Here is a 22,524-nt window from a genome sequence, read left to right as displayed (position 1 = left end):
AAACTTTTTTTTTTTTTTTTTTTTTTTTTTTTTTTTTTTTTTTTTTTTAAACTTTGAGAATTTATAGAATAAGGATTTGAATTTTTTGAGATTTCAGCTTACTGTTTTCTACTAAATTTTTTTCCTATTTATTTCACCTTATATATATATTTGAAACTTTTTTCTCTATATATATCTCTAAACTTTTTTTTTGAAACTTTGAGAATTTGTAGAACAAGGATTTGAATTTTTTGAGATTTCAGTTTACTGTTTTCTATTAAATTTTTTTTTTTCACACTAATATTGTTAAACAAAAAAAGGGGGGGGGGGGGGGGGGGAATCACAATATCAGTGTGCAATAGTTTTCGTAGTTTGGAGCAGATTTATTTTATTTAGTTTACACTTTATTTTCGTTTTTTTTTTTTTTTTGTCTATTTTTATCTTTACTTGTCCATTGCCGGTATCCTCTAATAGTGTCCTTTTCGGTCATTTTACAAAATTATTTATTTATATATTTTTTATAAAATGGTTCAGTAAGGGTAATTTAGTCAACTTAGGTTAACTTTGTAACTATTTGCACCAAATTAAAACTTTAGGGTTATTTTTTAAACGTGAGAGGTGTCATCCAATAGTGTCATTTTCAATCATTTTACAAAATTATTTATTTTTAGATATTTTATAAAATGGTTTAGTAAGGATAATTTAGTCAACTTAGGATTTAAATTTGTCAGATGAATCTATTTGCACCAAATTGAAACTTTATGGGTGTTTTTTGTATGTAAAGGGTGTGATATGCTTGTAAGAGGCTGTTTGACATCTATTTTGTTTTACCTGTTTTTGTTACAGACCTGCTACAATAGCTCATTTCAAGCCCAATACATGTTTGGCTGAGCTTGTTGTGTTTTAAACAGTTGTAAAACAATGTCAAAAAAGGGCCCAAAATATGAAACACCATTTTGGTGTTTTTTTGTTGCTTCGGTACTGTTTGGGCTATATATTACTGTAGCGAAGGAAACAATTCGCTACATTAAACAGTATCGGAAGAAACATGTATAACACGTATAAAAGACAAAATTGGTCATTTTTTAGGGTTTTATACGTGCAGCTTCTCTCTAGCGATTTTGGACGACTCGGCTATTTATAATTGTTTGGCTACCGATCGAAGCTCACAATAGTATTTTCGCTCAAAACCTTCAACGATCTTTGCTATTTTCCTCTTATCTTCGAAGACTAGGCCAGGTTTAACCCATTTAAATTGAGTTTCTTTGAATAAATGCAATATTATGGCTGTTTTTGAGTTGTTATTTAAGGTTTGTGGTTGGAAATCCTCAGACGGTGTTTGATTTTGGAGTTTTATTGAAAGTTCTTTGAATTTTTTTAGAAACTAATGCCTTGAGAACTTTCAGAAATACCTTTCAAAAAAAAAAAAAAAAAAAAAACTTTCAGAAATACACTGTTTTTTGAATTTTCAATTTTAGAGTTTTATTTTCATGTACACCTTCTATATTCATGTTTTTGACTGATTTCTTCGACTTTTGTCGTTCAAAATCGACAGATTAGAGGAATATTATATGATTTAAATGTTAATCATTCTTGATTGTGATTCAACAGACCCTAGAAAATGATGGGACTTTATTTTATTTTATCTATCGAATCCGCTCTAAAGATGTTTATCATCAGAAAGGTTTCTTTTTGATGTGATTTAATAGTATACATAAAATTCAAGACTGGGTTTGTAGGTTTCTCTATATGAAGTTTTAGTAATCTGGAATTAATGGGTTTCATTCAGTTCAATTTCTTTAGTGATGAAGATTGGTTTTCTTATTGTTTAACGGAAGAATGTTCATTCATTTTGGAATTTGGATTAAGTGATCTTATTTACTTCTAAGGATAGAGTTGAGAATTGAGTTTGTGTTTTTCAGTTTATGAATGTTTTTTCATCTGGAATCAATGAGTTCTGTTCGGTTTATTGCTCAACAGAGCTTCTTTTTTTTAATAGTTGTAATGTTGTGTTTTTCGTTGTATCTTACCCTTAAATTGACTGTTGATAAAAATATGAATAACTATTAATTGAAATGCGTTTTGACTGATGTTGTTAAACAAAAGAGTAGGAGAACAATAACTTCTTGGTTAATTTACGGGGAGTGAGTGCTAAAAAATCTCAGTTGAGAGATGGTAGTGGCTCAAAACTGAGAGAATGGGATTAAGAGTGGCTTTATACTAATAGTGTTTGGTGAAGGAAAAGGTAAGAGTAAATACACTATTCTACCTACGCTGATAAAATTACAGAAAGCTTAAACATGGTTAACTCATTTTTGGGTGTTAAGCCTGATATTTTCTTCTGGACTGCATAATATAAACAAAGCTTTTTTCTGGAAGTGTCTATTGATTTGAGCATGCACATGGACTTGATATGAGGAAATGAGTTTACTGTTGAAAGCATGTTGATTCTTCGTTAATCATGTGAATAGGAGTTGGTATCAAAAAATAATGTCATTGGATGGTTCACTATTGCCTTTTGTGTTGTCTTGAGTTATTGAAATAATATATATTATTTTTGTTGTTATTAATTATAGTGTTGTTATTGATCTGTCAAATGGATATGAATGTTGAGAATGTGGAACAATGTGGTGATTATTTTACAATTGAAGGAGAAGGGGTGGCTGAAGTTACGAAGGATGGAAAATTGTTATGGAATGACTCACTCATTGAAAAATTCATTAATCTTATGAAGGAACAAGTTAGGGTTGGTAATCGTACTGCCACAACATTTAATACAATTGGTTGGAATAATATGGTAGAAAGAATGAAGGTTCAAATAGGGAGAAAACTTGACAAAACCCAACTTCGGAATAAGTTTAACCAATTGAGGAAAATTTATATCTAGTTTAAGAAATTGTTATCGGAGACTGGCGTGGGATATTGATGAGCACTGAATATATGCATAATCGAGCCCCTAAATACATATCTGTTAAGGCTTAAAGTGATACTTCTATCCATAGTTAGACTAATTTATGTTTAATGTGTATTTGTAGGTACTTTCCCAGAGAAATAGTTAAAACCGAGACTTAATGATGATATCGAACCTTACAGAGTCGTTGCTGGTCATTCAGAGCAAGCCGAGAGCTTAAATGGTGAAGTTTGAAGATATTCAAGCCTTAGAGCTCGAGCCCAAGTGTTGAGGCTCGAGCATCACAACAAAGACAGAAGAAAAGTCAACAAGGCCCAAAAGCTCAAGCCTCGTACCTTGAAGCTCGAGCCTTACCATAAAGTGCTCGAGCCTTAACCAAGGTGCTCGAGCCTTGACCCTCAAGCTCGAGTATGAGGTGTCAAAAATTAAAGAGTTGATTTAATTGCAAGGCTATGCTCCCAGGTCTCGTGCTTCACCTCCAGGATCGAGCACCATCCATTAAGGATCGAGCACTAACAACTGAAGCTCTAGCCTAGTGTCCTAAAACTCAAGCCAGGTGTCCTAAAACTCAAGCCAGGTGTCCCAAATGCTCGAGCCTTGTACCTAGTGCTCGAGCCCAAAAAGTTTGGATCAAGCAATGTTAAAAGAATCCAATCCCATAAATATTCTAAGCGTTGAAGAAAAAGACGCTTCAGAAAATAGTTGAAGGAAATTGGCTAAGTGTCAAAGTGAATATTAAACATCATTCATTGAAGCTCGAGCATCTATTCAGAGAGGCTCGAGCCTTGTTCCTGAAGCTCGAGCCTGCACCTTAAAGCTTGAGCCTGTGTTCCTGAAGCTTCAGCCTTCCATGACATGTCACATTTAAAGTACGAGATTGCTCTCTTTATCAACCGTATCTCATCCCAGTTGGGCCAAAAGACCTAAAAACCCATCAAATATTATTTTCTTCTATAAAAGAAGGCGTAAGCCTTGATAGAAGGGGTCCGAAATTTCAATCTCTTTGCCGGTGTTTTCAGAAGGCTGAAGGTGTGGTGGCTTTTAGGGTTTCTACAACCTTAGAAGTGAAAATACTGAGAAGAAAAGTGTCGTTCGTGACGAAGGAGATGAACTCAACACAGATGATATCCAACCTTGTCATGAGTAGCTAATTCCTCTCTTAGGGCACTGATGTAACCTAACCTAAATACTATGGTTTGATTGTTTTAACTCTGAGATTAATTTTAATATATATGTATTTTCTTGATTATATGACTATGAGCGCTTGAGACAACTCAAGTGGTTTTCATGCTTTAATAGATTATAAACTGTTACTACATTGTCTTAGATGTAATAGTCTATTTTCTATTATTAACTTACCTTGTTGTACGGTATCTGGCGTAGCCCTGCTGGACACAAGAATAGGGGTCATATAATGATATTCCAACGTATTTTGCAAAAGAATGTTTTCATAGTCAATGCTTAGGAAAGGCGGATTGTTTGCAACATAGTTAACGTAATTAAAGTAGTTAGAGTAGTTAGGCGGACAATCCACGCTAACCGCAAATAGGTTATAGTTAGCTAAATTTGTAAAATATCTTTCTTTAAAACTCGAATTGAATGAATGTTATTGAGTTCAATTCATTTGGAAAATCTCATTGTTAAATTCCCAGAGTTAGTATAATTAACTGTAGTATGATGGTTCTGATGAAGTCAAAGCCCTAAGATTCCCCTCTCTCTCTCTCTGATCACTCAATTTATTTACTTTACTGTTATTTGATATTTTATTTTTAATTCTAGTTTGTTAAACTGTGACAACCAACAAACTTTCCAACCAAGTTACCTATAAACCAGAGAATAAAGTTAAAGACTAAAATACAAATCTTTTCTCCCTGTGGGTTCGACATCTCTTTTTATAGCACTATTCTGCACGGAATCGTTCTATTGTGAGTAAAGTTATACAACAATTTTTGGTGCCGTTGCCGAGGAGATTAGTTTTTATTTTAGTTTTTAATTAGTTATTTTTGTTTACCAGTCTTCGAACTCTCTGATATCTCACCTTACTTCTTTTTCTTTTCAGGAACAAGTTAGCAGTGAGGACAAAAACGCTTAAGGGAGAAAAAGCTTCGGTTTATTTAACCTTTTTGTGAGTTCTTATTGTTTTCTATTGCTTGGAATATTTTATTTTTGCTACTGTTAGGATTAGTGAAATCAGTGCATGTTAACTCGCCATAATCGGACAACACCTTTAGTGCATGATCTTGAAATAGAGAGAACTCTTAGACAATTAAGAAAGCTTAAAAAACATCTAAATTCAATAGGAAGTTCTTCTGATAATATGGCTGAATAACGTAATGCACCGGGTAATAATGGTAATGGGAATGGAGAACAGGTTCCACCTGTCCCTCTACAGCCATAATTGAGGGACCATTTTATTCCTACAACATACACTTCTCCTTCATGCTTTGTTTTTTCGGATGCTAATGCGATCCATTTTGAGATCAAGCCTACTATGATCCAAATGCTTCCTACCTTTCATGGGTATGCAACAGAGGATCCTTATAAACATTTGGATGTGTTTTTGGAATTGTGTTCAACTACCAAGTTGACCACTCTAACCAATGATTCATTCAGAATGCGTTTTTTCCAGTTTTCTCTCAAGGACAAAGCAAGAACTTGGTTGCAGTCCCTTCCAACAAATTCTATATCTACATGGGACATGTTGCAACAGGAGTTCTTGAAGAAATTTTACACTATGGGTAAAACCACATAAATAAGAAGAAAAATCATGGCATTTTCCCAAATCCCGGGAGAATAGCTTCATGATGCATGGGAGAGATATAATGATCTTCTGAGAAAGTGTCCACACCATGATATTACTCAATGGCACTTAATACAGATCTTTTATGATAGTCTTACTGATTTTTATAAAAATATGATCGATGCTTCTAGCAATGGAGCTTTTCTACGAAAGAGTCCAGCTAACGCTTGGGAACTGTTTGAGGCCCTAAGTGAAAACTCAGTGCAACATGCTTCTTCCTCTAGGTTTAGGTCTTCACCTGGAATGCATAAGGTTGAAAAACTTTACGAGGTAGATAAATCTAGTGAGTTAGCCGCTTAAATAGAAGCCTTGAACTGTAGGTTCGATCAAATTTTATCATCTGGCTTCGCTCTTGTTGCTAATCCATAAACTGCCTTACCCAAGGAAGTTTGTTCCATCTGTATTAATCCAAACCATTTTGCTGATGCTTGCCCTATGCTGGGACAATCATCTAAGATCCCATAGGAGCAAGTGAATGTTGCATTCTCTAGGCCAGCTTATAATCCATATTCTTCTATATATAATCCTGGCTGAAGAGATCATCATAATCTGTCATGGCGTAATCCAAATCATGGAAACATTGCTCCCCAATCTCAGGGGCAGTATCAAAATTCATCAAATCCTTTGCCACAAAATAATTCTTTCAAACAATCTGGTATTTACGTTCACCTTAGTTTAGGAATTAACCCACTCAAGCTCCTAATCTTCCACTTCCTCCTAGAAATTCTGTGTTTGAGGGACAAGTACTTAATGCTTTTGTTGATTTGAAAGCCAATACCCAACTTCTTAATTCTCATTCTCAAGCCATAGCAAAGCTAGAGGCACAAGTTGGGCAAATAACGAGTACTCTATCTCGAAGAGAGGATGGAAAGCTGCCTAGTCAGCCAATAGCCAGCCTAAAAGGGCAGACTTACATGATTGATAAAACCAATTCCTTAAGCATTCATCATGAACAAGTTTAGGCTATCACTACATTGAGGAGTGGTTGAGTGGTTGATAACCAAGTTGAAAAAGGACAAGAGGAAAAAGAAAGGCTTAGGATTCTTATAATTCCTATCATTCATAATCAACATCCCAAGGATATTTCCTTAAGTGTTATTCCACAATCCACAAGAGGAGTTGAAGGTGGGGTCACTTCTTCATCTACTCCTAACCTTGAGACAGCTTATGAGCCAAAAGTGCCTTATCCTGAACGTCTCAAGGAACCCTCACACTTTGGTAAACAAGGGGAGAAAATTTAAGATATGCGGAGGTCTTTAAACAGGTCAAAATCAATCTTCCTCTGCTCGATGCTATAAAGCAAATTCCAGCTTATTCCAAATTTTTAAAGGACTTGTGCACTCTTAAGAGAAAATCCAAAAACCAAGTTCCTTAAAAAGTTTGTCTCACCAAGCATGTCAGTGTTATTCTTAAGTACAACACTCCTCTAAAGGTTAAAGATCCTGGAGCTCTTACAATTTCTTGCGTCATTGGAAACAATGTGATAGAGCGAGCACTTCTTGACCTTGGAGCAAGTGTTAATCTTATTCCTTACTCGGTGTATGAGAAGTTAGGTTTGGGAGAGTTAAAACCTACTTCGGTTGTTCTATAGCTTACTGACCGCTCTGTCAGACAACTACGAGGTATTGTTGAAGATGTACTCATAAAAGTGGACAAGTTCTATTTTCTTGTCGATTTTCTAGTTCTTGATACAGAACCAGTCCACGATTCCAAAAAGTATATTCCAATCATTCTTAGGCAACCTTTTCTAGCCACAGCCAATGCTTGCATTAACTGTAGGACTGGAGCCATGGATTTATCTTTTCGGAATATGATAGTCAAGCTAAACATCTTCAATACTATTCATCATCCCCACGATGATAGTGAATGCTTCTTCCTTGATGTTATTGATGATTTGGTTGAGGAATCGCTCCCAACTATTATGGCCAAGGATCCGTTAGAAGCTTATCTGAATCACTTTAACTATGAAGATTTCGATATCGATGCTTCAATAGCTGAAGTGAATTATTTACTCAATTCCACTCCTATCACAGATTTTCCTCCATGGAAATCTAGGTTAGACTCCCTTCCACCACTTTCTAGTATTCCGCATATTCTTTCTTTATAGTCTCCACCTAAGCTTGAGCTTAAGTCATTACCGGAAAAGCTCAAGTATGCTTTCTTGGGTTTAAATGACACCCTCCCGGTGATCATTGCTTCCAATCTTACAAGTTCCCAAGAAAGTAGTCTCTTAAAAGTTCTTGAGCAAAATAAAGAGGCTATTGGGTGGAGTGTGGCTGATTTGAAATGAATTAGCCCCACAATTTGTATGCATCAGATTCATTTGGAGGAAGATTCCTAAACATCTCGGGAACTCCAACGAAGATTGAATCCTAATATGAAGGAGGTGGTGTTGAAAGAAGTTGTGAAGTTGCTAGATACGGGAATAATCTACCCCATCTCAGATAGCAAGTGGGTGAGTCCTACTCAGGTAGTACCTAAAAAGACAGGTATTACAGTAGTTGAGAATTCCGAGAGAGAATTAGTTCCACAGCGCACCACCACTGGATAACGTGTGCATATTGATTACTGGAAACTCAACTCCGCTACTAGTAAAGATCATTTTTCACTTCCATTCATTGATCAGATTCTAGAGCAATTGGCTGGCCAGAGCTATTATTGCTTTTTAGACAGATATTCCGGCTATAATTAGGTAGTCATTAATCCTAAGGATCAAGAAAAAACTACTTTCACTTGTCCATTTGGTACGTTTGCATATAGATGGATGCCTTTCGGATTATGTAATGCGCCAGCAACATTCCAGAGGTGTATGCTGTCTATCTTTTTGGACATGGTTGAAAAGTTTCTCGAAGTCTTTATGGATGACTTCTCTATTTTCGGGTCCACATTCGAAAACAGTCTCCAAAATCTTTCCCTAGTGCTTCAACGTTGTAGGGAAACGAATCTTATTCTTAGTTGGGAGAAGAGCCATTTTATGGTTCAAGAGGATATTGTTTTAGGACATATCATTTCAAAAAATGGGATTGAAGTTGATAGAGCTAAAGTAGGTTTGATCTCTAAATTGCCTCATCCTACTTCCATAAGAGGAGTGCGATCATTTCTTGGGCACGCCGGTATCTATCGACGATTCATTAAAGACTTCAGCAAAATTTCCCGTCCTTTGTGTAATCTACTTGCAAAGGGCGCTCCTTTTGTCTTTGATGAATCATGCCTTGAAATTTTCCATAAGCTTCGCTCTCTTCTTTCTTCAGCTCCTATCATGAATCATCCGGATTGGGCTCTTCCATTTGAGATTATGTATGACGCATCTGATTATGCTATGGGTGCTGTCTTGGGATAACGAGTGGATAAGCTTCCTCATGTTATCTACTATGCTAGTAAAACTCTTTCAGATGCACAGTTGAATTATACCACTACTGAAAAAGAGTTGCTTGTAGTTGTCTTTACTTTGGATAAATTCAGATCATATTTATTAGGTTCCAAAGTTATAGTCTATTCTAATCATTCTACTTTGTGACATCTTCTTTCCAAAAAGGAAACAAAACCTCGTTTGATTCAATGGATCCTCTTGCTTCAAGAGTTTGATTATGAGATCCGGGATAAGAAAGGGTCATTAAATGTTGTAGCTGACCATCTTTCTAGAATTCGTATTGAGGATACCTCAACTTCACTTCCAGTTTGTGATTCCTTCCCGGATGAACAACTGTTTGGGGTTTCTCAGTCGGATTTGCCTTGGTTTGCTAATATTGTGAATTATCTCGCAATAGGCAAAATTCATTTATCTTGGTCAAAGCAGGAAAATGATCAATTCTTCTCTCAAATTAGGATGTCTATTGGGAAGATCCTCAACTATTTAAATATTGTGCTGATCAAATCATTCGTAGATGTGTTCCTAAGAGTGAGTTTCATAGTATTTTGACCTTCTGTCACAGTTTAGCATGTGGAAGTCATTTTAGTGCAAAGAAAACTATAGCTAAAATTCTTCAGTGCGGTTTCTTTTAGCCTTCACTCTTTCAGGATGCATATTTATTCTGTAGGTCATGCTTTAAGTGTCAGTAGCTAGGATCAATTTCTAGAAAAAATATGATGCCCTTAACTCCAATCTTAGTTATTGAGGTTTTTGATGTTTAGGGTATTGATTTTATGGGTCATTTTGTTCTTTCCAATAAAAATGAATATATTCTAGTGGCTGTAGACTACGTGTCTAAATGGGTTGAAGCAATAGCTACCAAAACCGCCGATCACATAGTTGTGATTGAGTTCATTCAAACAAACATCTTTAGTCAGTTTGGTATGCCACGAGCTATAATTAGTGATGGAGGTGCTCGTTTCTGTAATAGGTATTTCCATACCTTAATGTAAAGATACTCCATTACTCATAAAGTTATTTCTGCCTATCATCCCCAAACAAGTGGCCAAGTAAAAATATCCAATCGTGAAATTAAGAGAATTATTGAGAAAACGGTTAAGCCAGATCATAAAGATTGGTCTTACAGGCTGAACGATGCTTTATGAGCTTATTGTACTGCTTATAAGACTCCGATTGGTATGTCACCTTACCGTCTAGTCTTTGGTAAAGGGTGCCATCTTCCTGTAAAGTTAGAACACAGAGCTTTCTGGGCTATTAAAAAGCTCAATTTTGATATGACAACTACTGGTTATAACAGGAAGTTTCAATTAACTGAGTTTGAAGAATTGCGTAATGATGTTTATAAGGGTGCTAAGGTTTACAAATCAAAGACTAAGGCATTTTATGACAAGCATATATTACGTAAGACTTTTGAGCCTAAGAAGAAGGTTTGGTTGTTTAATACACAACTGAAACTTTTTCTTGGAAAGTTAAAGTCACGTTGGGAAGGTCCATACATGGTTATTTCTGTTACACCTTACGGTGCAATAGAGATACAAGATTGCAAGACCGGACAACTGTCTAAGGTCAATGGATAGAGACTGAAACCCTACATAGAGGGTAGTGTGCAGAGAGGCACAGTGGAGGCAATAGAACTTCATGATCCCATTTACTTGGATTAGAGAGGTCGGGTTAACGTCAAGCTATCGACGTTAAACTTAGCACGCTGTTGAGCTATCGACGTTAAACTTAACACTTGTATGTTGTACAGTAGATTTGTTTTGTTATTTCTGTGTATTTTAATTAGTTATTTTTTTTTTAGGTTTTCGTAATTTTTAGGTTTATGTTATTTATTGTTTAGTTTGATTTTATGTTAAAATGGAAAAAGAATAAAAATTAAAAATTAATAAAAAATACAAAAAAAAATTGAAACAATGCTCGAGCCTGACAGTTGAGGCTCGAGCATCAGCAGCTACAAGCTCGAGCATCCGTACCTAAAGCTCGAGCCTTTCATCATCGTTAGATCTAGGGTTTTTAGTGGCCATGCTCGAGCATCAAAATGGATGCTCGAGCCTCTGCACTTTATATTAAAAAAAACCCTCGAGCCACAGACACAAACCCTCATGCCTCTGTTCCTTTTGCCTCCACACACTCCCCAATCTCTCTAATCTCTCCATATTTAGCATCAACATCATTCAAGGCTTCAATCCAACATCAAAAAGGTACGAATTTCTTTCCTTCTAGTGGTTTTATATATATATAGGTATATATATACGTATACATGGTCTATATATTTACTGATTTCATCTACAATTAATGCCAAAGCTATTAGAAATCGTCCATATGAATTTATACATCCCACTCTAATGTTAAATCTGTAATCCGAACTTGTAAAAATTCCAAATCTCAACGGATTTGAAGAACATGGGTGAGGGTGATTTTGGGGTGTTTGAGGACGAATTTATTGAAGTTTGGGGGTTCTTGAGCAATTGAGGAGAAGCTTGGGGGTTGTTTAGGTGATTTTGGATCGATTTTGCAGGAGATTAGAGGAGTTGAGCTTTGGTTGAAAACCAGGAAGCTCGAGCCTTCAGATTGAGGCTCGAGCATTTGCTTGCAGTAGGCTTGAGCATTAGATGTCAAGCTCGAGCCTTAGCCAGTCCCAAGCTCGAGCATCAGTACCTCAGGCTCGAGCCATGGAGCACAGAGTTGGGATTTTTGCTTAGATATTATTTTTGGATTATAGTGATGCCGAGACGGCCGAGACAGCGGGTTATTAGGACGCCGGTGATGGCGTTAGACGATGCCTGGCGGTACAGCAAGATCTGTTTCGAGAAAGATTTTGTTCTAAAGGATTTTCAGAGGCACTGCGATACATTTTGGGCGATGGAGGCCCTTCAGGCTCGCTAGCTAACAGGGTTCTTGAAGCATCCAGCTTAGATTGCATACCCCAGGCTGGTGAGAGCTTTTTACCGCTCCTTATAGTTTTATGCAGGAGACGAGAAGGAGAACGAGGAGGACCACTTCACAGCCACTGTCAAGGGTATATAACTGACAGTGAGTTGTGACACTATTGCTGAGGCTATGGGCTGCCATCATAGGTGCCCAGTCGCTCTACGGGCTAGATTTCCAGATATTCCCCCGGGCACGACCCGGGAGGTGATGGTCCGTGCTTTGGGCCAGGGGCGACATTCTACCACCTTAGAGACGATTTGGAAGTCACAGCTTCCGCGACGTTTCTGATTCTTAGATACGGTCCTAGTGGCCAATGCTCACCCTATCGGACACAAGATAGGGCGATGTTCTGAGATGGTGGATACGACTTACGCATTCCATGCCGGCTACTAGGTGTCGATTCCCCAGTTAGTTCTGGTACACGGATACAAGGCACCTCCCAGTTATCCGATTTTCAAAATCATTGATTCAATCCCACTTTCTAAACTCACGGATACAAGGCACCTCCCAGTTATCCGGTTTTCAAAATCATTTAATGAGATGTTCTTACTTCCTTTTCCATTCTAACCTTAACCCCATGACCATGCAAGATGAAGGCACAATTGTGTCGTGTTCCAAAGTTTCTAAACAACAAAACAGTTCATACGGAGCTTGTTACCTCCATCTTTGAAAATTCATAACGAATTCAATTCTAAGTCAAATTGAGTGATTCCAAAGCCTAATGAAAGCTTAAAAAATGTACTTTAAAAGTGTCAATTTAGTTTAACAAAATCCCTTCCCAATTGGAATAGTTTTGACCCAAAATTTCGAAATAAAATCTGCCCAGAAACTGATTTCCAGCCTGTAGCTTCCATCTTTGAAAAATCATAAAAAATTCAATTGTTATCCAAATTGAGTGAATCCAAAGGCCGCTGAAATTTCGAAGACTATATTTTTAAGATAAAATTCTACTTCACCAAAATACCTTATCATTTAAATCAGGTATGATGAGAAAGACTCAGACAAAATCTGCCCCAACCCAGAATTTCCAGTAAGAACACTCTAACTTCAAAATTTCATAGAAAAGCCATTTCTCAACCAATTTATGTGAAACCAATTCTCAATGAAAGCTAATTAACTATATTATCATAGTATCAAATCATCTCTAAATGATAAATTACGAATTTACATGAATTTAAGCAAAACAGTAGCATGTAATTTCAGCCCAACAGTTTCAGCCTATTGCAAAAAATTTCAGTTTAATTTTTATACACTTTGCAACTTAGATTGAAAGAGATTAACTCACTAAAGGCAAAAGAATTGAGGGTTAGACAATTCTACTTCAATGAAGCTTGAAAACACTTACGAAAAAATGTGAAAACCACCCAAGGATTGAATCAAAACTACCCAAAATGATGAAGATGGAAGAACACTTCTTTCTTTTTCAACCAAAACCCTCTTCTTTTAACACCACTTGCCAAACCCAGCAACAAAAGAAATGGACTCAAGTTTGATATCAAAAGAACCCTCACTACCCAAGGAACATTTTTCCTTCACAAAGACCCATCAAAATCCCAACACAAAGCTTCCAAAATTTAGCTTAAAAAGTATCACTATGGAAAGGAAATATAAAGCACGAAAATTGGTTTTCTGCAGAATGGTTTCTAGGAACAAAACAATAGTCATACCATATGCTATAAAATGAATATGGTATAGCCACATACACCCCCACATGTTATCCCCTCCATTGATTAAAACCAAAACCATATGAAATGACTCAAAAGTCCTTTTATTTCCTACTAAATACCATTCATGCCATTTACATGATAAAAGTCAAGAATACCCTTTCACAACTAACCAAATGCCAATTATGCTATTTTGCATAATAAAAGTCTACTTCGCACTTTATAAAAAAATCAAATACCAAATATCCTATTTGCAAAACAAAAAGTCCATAATGGCCTTTATGAAATAAAGAAATGACATTTAATTAAATTAAACACATTTGCAACTTAAATCATAATTTTCGACAATAAAATAAAATGCACGAATGCCACCATGTCCAGAAAATGATAAAAATGCAAGTCCTCACAATTGGGCTCTTTTAACCCAGGGCAAAAATCTTGTTGCGCATCCCCTCCTTGACAGGGTGAATTGATCTTTGAACCCCACCCAACAAATTATTCCCTATGGAACTTATTGGATTTGATTCAAAAGGAATTGATTATCCTTGATCAAAGTAATTCTTGGGCTTCCATGCCCTTGCAACACTTGATTTGAAAAGATTTTTCTTTGAAGTCTTTTTAGAAACAAACCATTGGAAGTTTCAACATCACACAAAGACTCATTTTTGGCAAATTCATTTTCATGGCATTTCTCAATAACACAAACTTCTTCATGCTTGTCAATCAAACTCAGGGTTGGATTAAATATGTTCAACTTCACTTTCATATGCCCAAATAAATTTTCATTATCCCCGTCCTACAATTAATGTTAGCATTTGCGGTTGCCAAGAAAGAACAGTCAAGGATAACGGGAATTTGGCTCTTGAAATTGGGAACTGGTTCTGTGTCAATGACAACAAAATCAAACGAGAAGAAGAATTTATCAATTTTGATTAACACATCCTCAATAATACCCAGGGCTTTTTGATGGATCGGTCGGCTAATTGCAAAACTACCGATGTCGGTTTTAAGTCTCCTAAGCCTAATTGAACATACATCGAATATAGAAGAAGGTTCACGCTTGCTCTTAAATTAAGAAGATCCCGGTTAATGATATGGTCATCAATGATACATGAAGTAGTAGGTGAACCGGGGTCTAAATTTTGGAAGAGTGTTGTGTTGCAAAATGGAGCTTACTTGCTCTATCAAGACAACTTTCTTTGATGCTTGGCTCTTGTTCTTCCTCTTTTGGGTGTAAAGATCTTTTAAGAATTTGGCATATGCCGGAATTTGTCTAATTGCATTTAAAAGCGGAAGATTAATATTCACTTGCCTAAACACTTTAATGATCTCATTCACTTTACCTTATTGTTTTTCAAGAGAATTGGATCATTTTAAGACATCCGGAAATAAAGCCTTTGGCTCAAAAACTTTTTCAAAATCCTTTTTAGAATTACTTTCAACACAAGAATTTTTCAAATCATTTTTCAAAACTTTGTCAACAAAGGGGGGCACATGCAATGAAGCAGGAATAGGATATGAAACGGGACGGATGTCAACTTTTGGTTGCACTGGTTCACTCTCTTCATTTTGAATACCAACTTGATTGTTAACAATTTTTCCACTTCTTAACGTTGTCACCGCATTGACATGCTCAATTGTGTGACCTTCTGATGAGGAATTGGTCTCCACAACAAATTGTTATTTGGGTGGTGGATTCAATGGCATTTTCCCTTTTTTCCTAGCATTTAAGGTACTAGTTATTTGCCCAACTTGGGTTTTTAGCTTTGTAATGGATTAGAAATGAGAATGAAGTAATTGGGTGTTTGCCTGCAAAGTACTCAAAGCGGTCAACACTTTTTCTTCAAAAGCGGGACTTCTAGAATTTCCTTGAGAATAAGATTAATTTGGAAAGTGAGTATTTGAAAATTGGTTTCCATGTGATGATTAAAAAGATGATCTATAACCTTGGGAACCTTGGTTTTGCATTGGGAGCGAAACATACTTGCCTTGAAAACTACTTTTTTTTTTTTGGGGTGCCCTTGGCTTTTCCAAAAGAAGTTTGGATGGTTCCTCCACCTGAGATTGTAATGTGTGCCATAGGGATTATTCCCTTGGTTGACAAATGCGGCATTATGTTGTTCATGGTTCTGACTTTGCACATGTCCATGTGGACAATTAGAAGTAGAATGTAAGACACTAGAACAAATCATGTATGATTCATTAGATGGATGATGAACATTGTTAGGGGAGGAAGACACTTGATTCACCAAATTTTGGTTGATAAAAAATTGATCAAACCTTTGAGATAAAGACTTAACTTCGGCGGCTATGTCATTAGAATTGTCAACTTGATATAAGCCGACAATCTTCCTTTCACCTAGATTTCTACCATTTTTAGATGATAAAGATCGATATATTGAATTCTCACTCATGCTCTTATATAGTTGCCAAACATCATTTTCATACTTATCAAGATAAGAACCATCCATGGATGCATCAACCATACCCTTGTGATTATCCGGTAAACTTTCAAAGAAGTATTGAACCAATTGCCATTTAAGAATGTCATGGTGTAGACACTTCCTAAGCAAGTCATTAAATCTTTCCCATGCCTCATGAAACATCTCCCCATCCTCTTAAGAAAATTCTCAAATTGAGGTTCTCATAGCATTGTTCTTTGAAACTGGATAATACTTTTTCAAGAACTCGTGTTGCATTTCTGCTCAAGAAGTTATCAAAAAAGGTCTAAGATTATTGAGCCAATATTTTGCCTTATCTTTAAGGGTGGAGGGGAAGAGTTTTCGTCGTAAAACCTCTTCTGGCATGTCCGTGTATTTCACGGTGGAACATACTTCAAGAAACTCATCCAAATGCTTGTAAGGTTCTTCACTTCGAAGTCCATGATAATTAAGAAGCATTTGAATATTTACGGTTTAATCTCATAATGATGTGCTCTAAACGGAGGTAGTTGAATGCATGTTGGTACATTATACTCATTTGGCACATAATATCTCTCAAAGCAAAAGGAGGATTCACAATTGGAGGCTCAACATAAGCCCTATGATTAACTTGAGCAACAGGAGGTGGGGGTGGAACAAAAATTGGCCGAGGCATTCCCAATGGAACTTGGCCTTGTTGTTGTGGAATGAAAGGTCTTAGCATGCCCAATGGTACTTGAATATTGTCATGATGCACATTAGGGTGGAGGATACCTTGTTGGTCGATGTGACCAAAGTCCTCCACATGGTCCTTGTTAATGTCCTCCATTAATGAAATGGAGTTACTAGAATTACCCATTCTCTTAAAATTACGAACAATGGATTCAAGATTCAAATTAAATGGGACAATAGTAGGATTTAACGACCTACGACCATGCATGCACAAACAAAACAAAAACAAGTAATAAGCAAGTAGCAATCATTTCTCCTCCATAACAAATCAATCAAGAAACCTCCACATACAATGTTCCCATACTCCCATGCTTTGAACAATATGCAAGAAAAGTAAATTGCCTTCACGCGGGCTTACGATCTAGCTAAGAATTTAAAAACTTGCCTCCACGCGGGCCGACAATTTAACAAGAGAGAGTTAGAAAAGTTCACAAAGGATCCTTAAGCAACTTCAAATGATTTTTCAATTTTTGCCTTGCTTTGCTTTGCAATTTTTTTAGATTTTAGCTTTTTGCACTTTTGCTTAGCTTAGCTTACCTCTTTGCCTTTGAATTTCCCTTTGCTTCACTTCCCTTGGCTCAATTCACCTAGCTAATCAAGAACAAACACAATAAGCAACCAAAATAAAAATAAAAACAGGATAAAAAAGGTACTAATTCCTAATTGATTTCCAAAATACGACGATGCCAAATCCTCGGCAACGACGCCAAAAACTTGGTGTGTCGTGAACCAAAGCACAAAATAGTGTAGTGTGGCCAAGTTTAAATTTATAGAATGCCACTATGTGATACCCCTCGACTCCGAGACATGGGTTGATTAGGCCGAAGCCCAAACCCGAGAGAATACCAAACAATTAATATTAAAATAAACACAGAATACAAAAGAATTTAATGAATAAATAATAAAGCTGAAGGAATTCTAAATATAAAATCCTCAAAAGGTTATAGATTAATATAATTCAAACTTCCCAAAACCTTCAATACGCACAACTCGGGAATCCATCTAGTGGACCCCTAATAAAATGCCAATATAAAGTAAAGCACGGAAACCAAAACTAAAACATGAAAGGAAATTCTACATCGTCAGAAGAATGAATGACCGTCTCTGCTCAGCCCGAACAAGTTCTAAGACTGGAACCGTGCGATACCTGAAAAATGATAGTGGGTCAGGCCCACGAACAAGTTATATTCTAACTACAATCCAAACAGAAACCCAATACGTAGATATATCCTAGATATCTCAACAATATCTATCTAGTCCATACAAATATATATCCACACTAAGGGACTCTCACTGGACTACAAAGGGGATCTCAACCTGAATAGAAGGCAACATGCAAAACGCACCAGAGGTGGGCATGAGTACCAAGACCTAATAGGGTATACCTCAACCATCATAGCCAGTTATGCATCCCAATGCATATACGCTCCCTAACCATCGATTCTGAGACTCAAGCTCAAATCGTGGTACCATAGTCATATATTTAAAGTCCATCTAAAATCAGGGTATGTCATTCAATTATTTATTGATCTGACATAAATAACAACTAATCGATTTAGTCACTCAACTTATTCAGTTGATCTGACCTAAAGACAAATAACAAATAATCCAGTTAGTCATTCAACTTTGTTCAGCTGATCTGGCTTAAATATAAGTAGGATTTAATTTTGTAATCCATTCCTTTATTCTAGAGTAGGTAGGACTTAGTATTTTGAACTAGTCCGTCCCTAGTATGCCATCGTCCCATACCGGTGCATACAATCCACTCCCTTAATTGATAAACAGATATAAATATTTCCTCAATTAAAATCCAAAGCTTATGCATAATAAAAATTTGATATATAAATAATCATATTATGCATCCAATTCAAGACTTAGAAATTATGTCACAACTATTTAAATCACCAAAATAATAATAAGCAATTTAATCCTTCATGTCCACTAACAGCATGCAAACTTATTTAAACTTCCATACTGTTCAAATCAATAGTATATAGATTAAGATTATGCATCACGGAATCCTAACATGTCATGAAAAATAATTTAGAATTCCCTTTACCAACCCAAAACAGTCCTGAAATTTTAAAAAATTCAAAACTGTGCTTTTAAAAAAATTCCCGTAAGTTACTATGCAAGAGAGCTTGCTCTTAAAATGAGAGAGTAAGCTCCCACACAAGGGAGCCGGCTCCCCTACCTTAGGAGCCGGCTATGTGACCTAGAGACCTGGCTCCCTAATTCCATGGAGCCGGCTCTCTCTCTCACAGAGAGCCGCGGGCTAAAAATAAAAGGGAGCCGGCTCTTTCCCCTTAGGAACCGGCTCTGTCCCTGCTTCTGGTCATCATCTTCGTCTCCGTTAACGTTAAAAACTCTCTGAAAACATTAGTTCAAGTTCCTAGAGGTCCGACTAAGTCCCAAATCATCCAGAAAAATCATACATCTTAGTACGCATCATTACAATATTTAAAACAGAAATCGAAACAAGTTATCCAATAAATCAAATTCAGTTAATCAACGCATATATTACAATTTAAAAGCTAAATTGACATGCATACTTAATTGCTTTTAATATCTGTTTAGTTCCTGAAGACTACCTAGGCATGCACAGAACACAGGTCAAAGGAAAAGAGTAAGAAATAGAACTTGCCTCTAATTTCAATTTTGAAACCTTAACATCGTTTTCCTAATTTTTCCGGCAATTCGAGACTGTTCTCAACTCCTTTATTGCTCCTGGTTCAACCCACAAGCAAGCTTCCAATACCCTTCCTCGGTTCAACCCTTGATCCTAGCCAAACCCTTACTTTCCCTCTCTCTGTTTTTCTCTCAAACCTCACTATTCGTGAATTCTCTATATACGTGAATAGGGTTTTTTTTTTTTTTTAACCCTAGGCAGACTTATAATGACATATATATAGGCTTCTAATAAAACCTAATTCTAGTCATGTGAGGAGTGTAATACCCCTAATTTTAAAAGGATAGTCAGGGTATTTGTTTAATTATTTAATTACGATTTAATTATTTAATTGTAAATTTGGTGATTTATTTAATTGTGAATTTGGTAATTTAATTGTGAATTGGTTGAGAATTATTTAATGACTTGGTTTTGTTTTGTTTTATTTAATTGTTTTGTTTTAATTGTTGTTTAATTGGATTTATTTTATTTTATTTTATTTGACTTAATTATATCTTTCGTTAAATGTGTTTTTGTTAAATTAGGTTTTTAGACGTCACGTATGTAGTCGACATAGTTAAGCATTGATTAGGTTTTCTATGGGCCGACTAAGGATTAGTGTAGGGTTTGAATTAAATTAGGGTTTTGTGTAAACCTGTAAACCTATAAATATATGTAATGAGCGTCTGCCTAGGGTTTTCGAACCATATTCACGGCATACTAAAAGCAAGAAACGTATAGAGAAGTCTGGGACAAAACCAAAGGATCGCCGGAAAAGCTTAGGAGAAAGACGTTGAGGTTTTTGAACCAAATCTCACAAGCAAGCTTTATACTAACTCTATCTCTTTGGCCTGTGTTCTTTGCATTCCTAATACAGTCCCAGGAAGAAATTAAGATAAATTAATTTGGTTGCCCTGTTATTTATTTCAAAATAGTATGTCTTCCTTTATGTGAATGCTAATCGTTTTTAAATTCTTTTTGCTTAGTTCTTATTCCAGTTGAATTTGGTTAATGATCAATGAATTTAATTAACTTTGGATCACCCTAGGACTTAGTTTAATCAGTTAAAACATAATTTAAAAGTGTTAAAGGCTGTAACAGAGAGGAACGAAAACAATGGAGATCACCGGAGACAAAACAAGCAACCAGGAAGAGAGGGGAAAGAAGAGGCGGCTCCATAAAATCATGGAGCCAGCTCAAAGAAGGTTGGAGGCGGCTCCATCATGTTTGGAGGCGGCTCCAACTTGGTTGGAGGCGGCTCCTTCGACGATTTCCAGTTTTTCGACTTTTTTGCGAACCTAGGCTGCTGTGGTTTAATTTTTAAGGTCCTAGGCTGATTCAAGAGCTATTCTAGGGTCATTCAATAAGGTAAGAACCCTTGTTAAATGGGCAGAAGGTATGGTAATTCATAAGATACCATAGGAAGCTGAAATAGGGTCACAGTTTAACCCTTAGGGAAGCTTTCAGTTTAAACTTTGTTGCGGACGATTCAAGTTGTTTAATTTTCTAAATTAGCAATTGAATTAGGAGTTTGATATGTAAATCATATAACAGTGGTATGAGATTAAGCCTGTTAACTAATATAAATTCAGTTAATGCTTAATAAGAAACTAGTTGATGTTTACCAAGAATTGTTTATATCAACATGTGGGATGTTGTGGGGTAATTACAAGTAAACATATAATTACTATTAATATTATTATTATGCTTATTATGAGTTACAGGATGGTTATATTTATTATCTGCATTTAAAATTTGTTAGAGAATCAGGTATTGGACGTATTAAACAAGCATGCTAGTTAAATATTCTTGTTATGCTTATGATTGGATATGTTGATATTGATATGTTATGCTGTCATATATATATTATCAATACTGGATGGATGGTTTGTATACACCGGTATGGGACGGTGACATACTAGGGGGATTAGCTCAAAAAGAACGCTAAGTCCTACCTACTCTGGATTAAGGAATGGATTAACTACAAAAGTTAAGTCTTACCTGTATTTTTGTGTCAGATCACTAAAAAGTTGAGTGATACTTTGGTTTGGAATGGAATTTAAATATATTTTTATCGTGCCACGATATGAGCCTGATTCTCAAAGTCGTTGGTTAGGGAGCGTATATGCAATGGGATGCATAGCTGGCTATGATAGTTGGATGTGTACCTTGCTAGGTCTAGATAGTCATGTCCACCTCAGGTGCGTTTTGCATGGTGCCTACTAGTCAGGTTGAGACGGGCATGTAGTCCAGTGAGAGTCCTGTAGTATGAATATATATATATATATCTACAGACTATTTAGTTATTGTTGGAATGGTTAGGATGTACATACGTATCAGGCCTCTGTTTGGATTGTATTAGTATAGAACTTGCGCGTGGGCCTGACTCACTTCTATTTTTCAGGTTCACGACAGTTTCAGACTCAGACGTGTTCGTGCTGAGCAGAGGTTTTCTAATCACTCTACCGACGATGTAGGATTTCTCATTAAAGCTTACTTCTGGATGTTTTATCAGTTATTTTATTACTGTTTGAGTAGTTATTAGGGGTCCACTAGAGATGGATTCCCGAGTTGTACCCTTGGAGCTTTTAGATTATTGGGATTTAAGTTTTTATCTTTAAAGGATTTTATATTAGTTTCTTTCAGCTGTTTAATATTTATTCTTAATTCATTTTGTCATCTGTGTTCGTTATAAAATATTAATTGTTTGATATTCCCTCGGATTTGGGCCTGGGCCTAATCAACCCATGTCTCGGATCCGAGGGGTATCATAAGGAGTCGGCAAGAAAACAGACAAAAATATAAAATACATATATGTATATAAATCGGCAATTTTAATGAATATACATAAAACCCTAAAAAATTATATTACATATATAAAATAATGAAACTAATTTAATTATTAACAATTTCTAATAATTAAACTAACCAAATATACATATATATTCATATATACATGTATATTCATCCATGGGTAAAAACTATATCCATTTACACTATCCAAATAGTCCATTGATCATATCCAAGCCCAACTCCGTTTAAAATAAAA

At 36.0% G+C, this 22,524-nt stretch overlaps 1 long non-coding RNA gene and 1 other non-coding gene across 2 annotated transcripts; one reads left to right on the top strand and one right to left on the bottom strand.

Annotated features, from left to right (window-relative positions):
* Positions 1-1,024: 1,024 nt before the first annotated feature.
* On the top strand, positions 1,025-22,115 carry LOC132294598 (uncharacterized). Its single transcript, XR_009478120.1, has 3 exons — positions 1,025-1,218; positions 4,950-5,015; positions 21,880-22,115. It is a non-coding gene; the product is annotated as an uncharacterized LOC132294598 (long non-coding RNA).
* Positions 5,641-5,746, bottom strand: LOC132283794 (small nucleolar RNA R71). Its single transcript, XR_009472133.1, has one exon. It is a non-coding gene; the product is annotated as a small nucleolar RNA R71 (small nucleolar RNA).
* Positions 22,116-22,524: the final 409 nt, after the last annotated feature.

Source organism: Cornus florida, unplaced genomic scaffold (genome assembly GCF_030987335.1).
Source record: "Cornus florida cultivar Cherokee Brave unplaced genomic scaffold, ASM3098733v1 CherokeeBrave_3.0.0_Hap2_Chr01, whole genome shotgun sequence".
In the NCBI taxonomy this organism is placed as follows: domain Eukaryota; kingdom Viridiplantae; phylum Streptophyta; class Magnoliopsida; order Cornales; family Cornaceae; genus Cornus; species Cornus florida.
The sequence above is the reverse complement of the archived record's forward strand: the minus strand, read 5'-3'. Positions and strand labels throughout refer to the sequence as shown.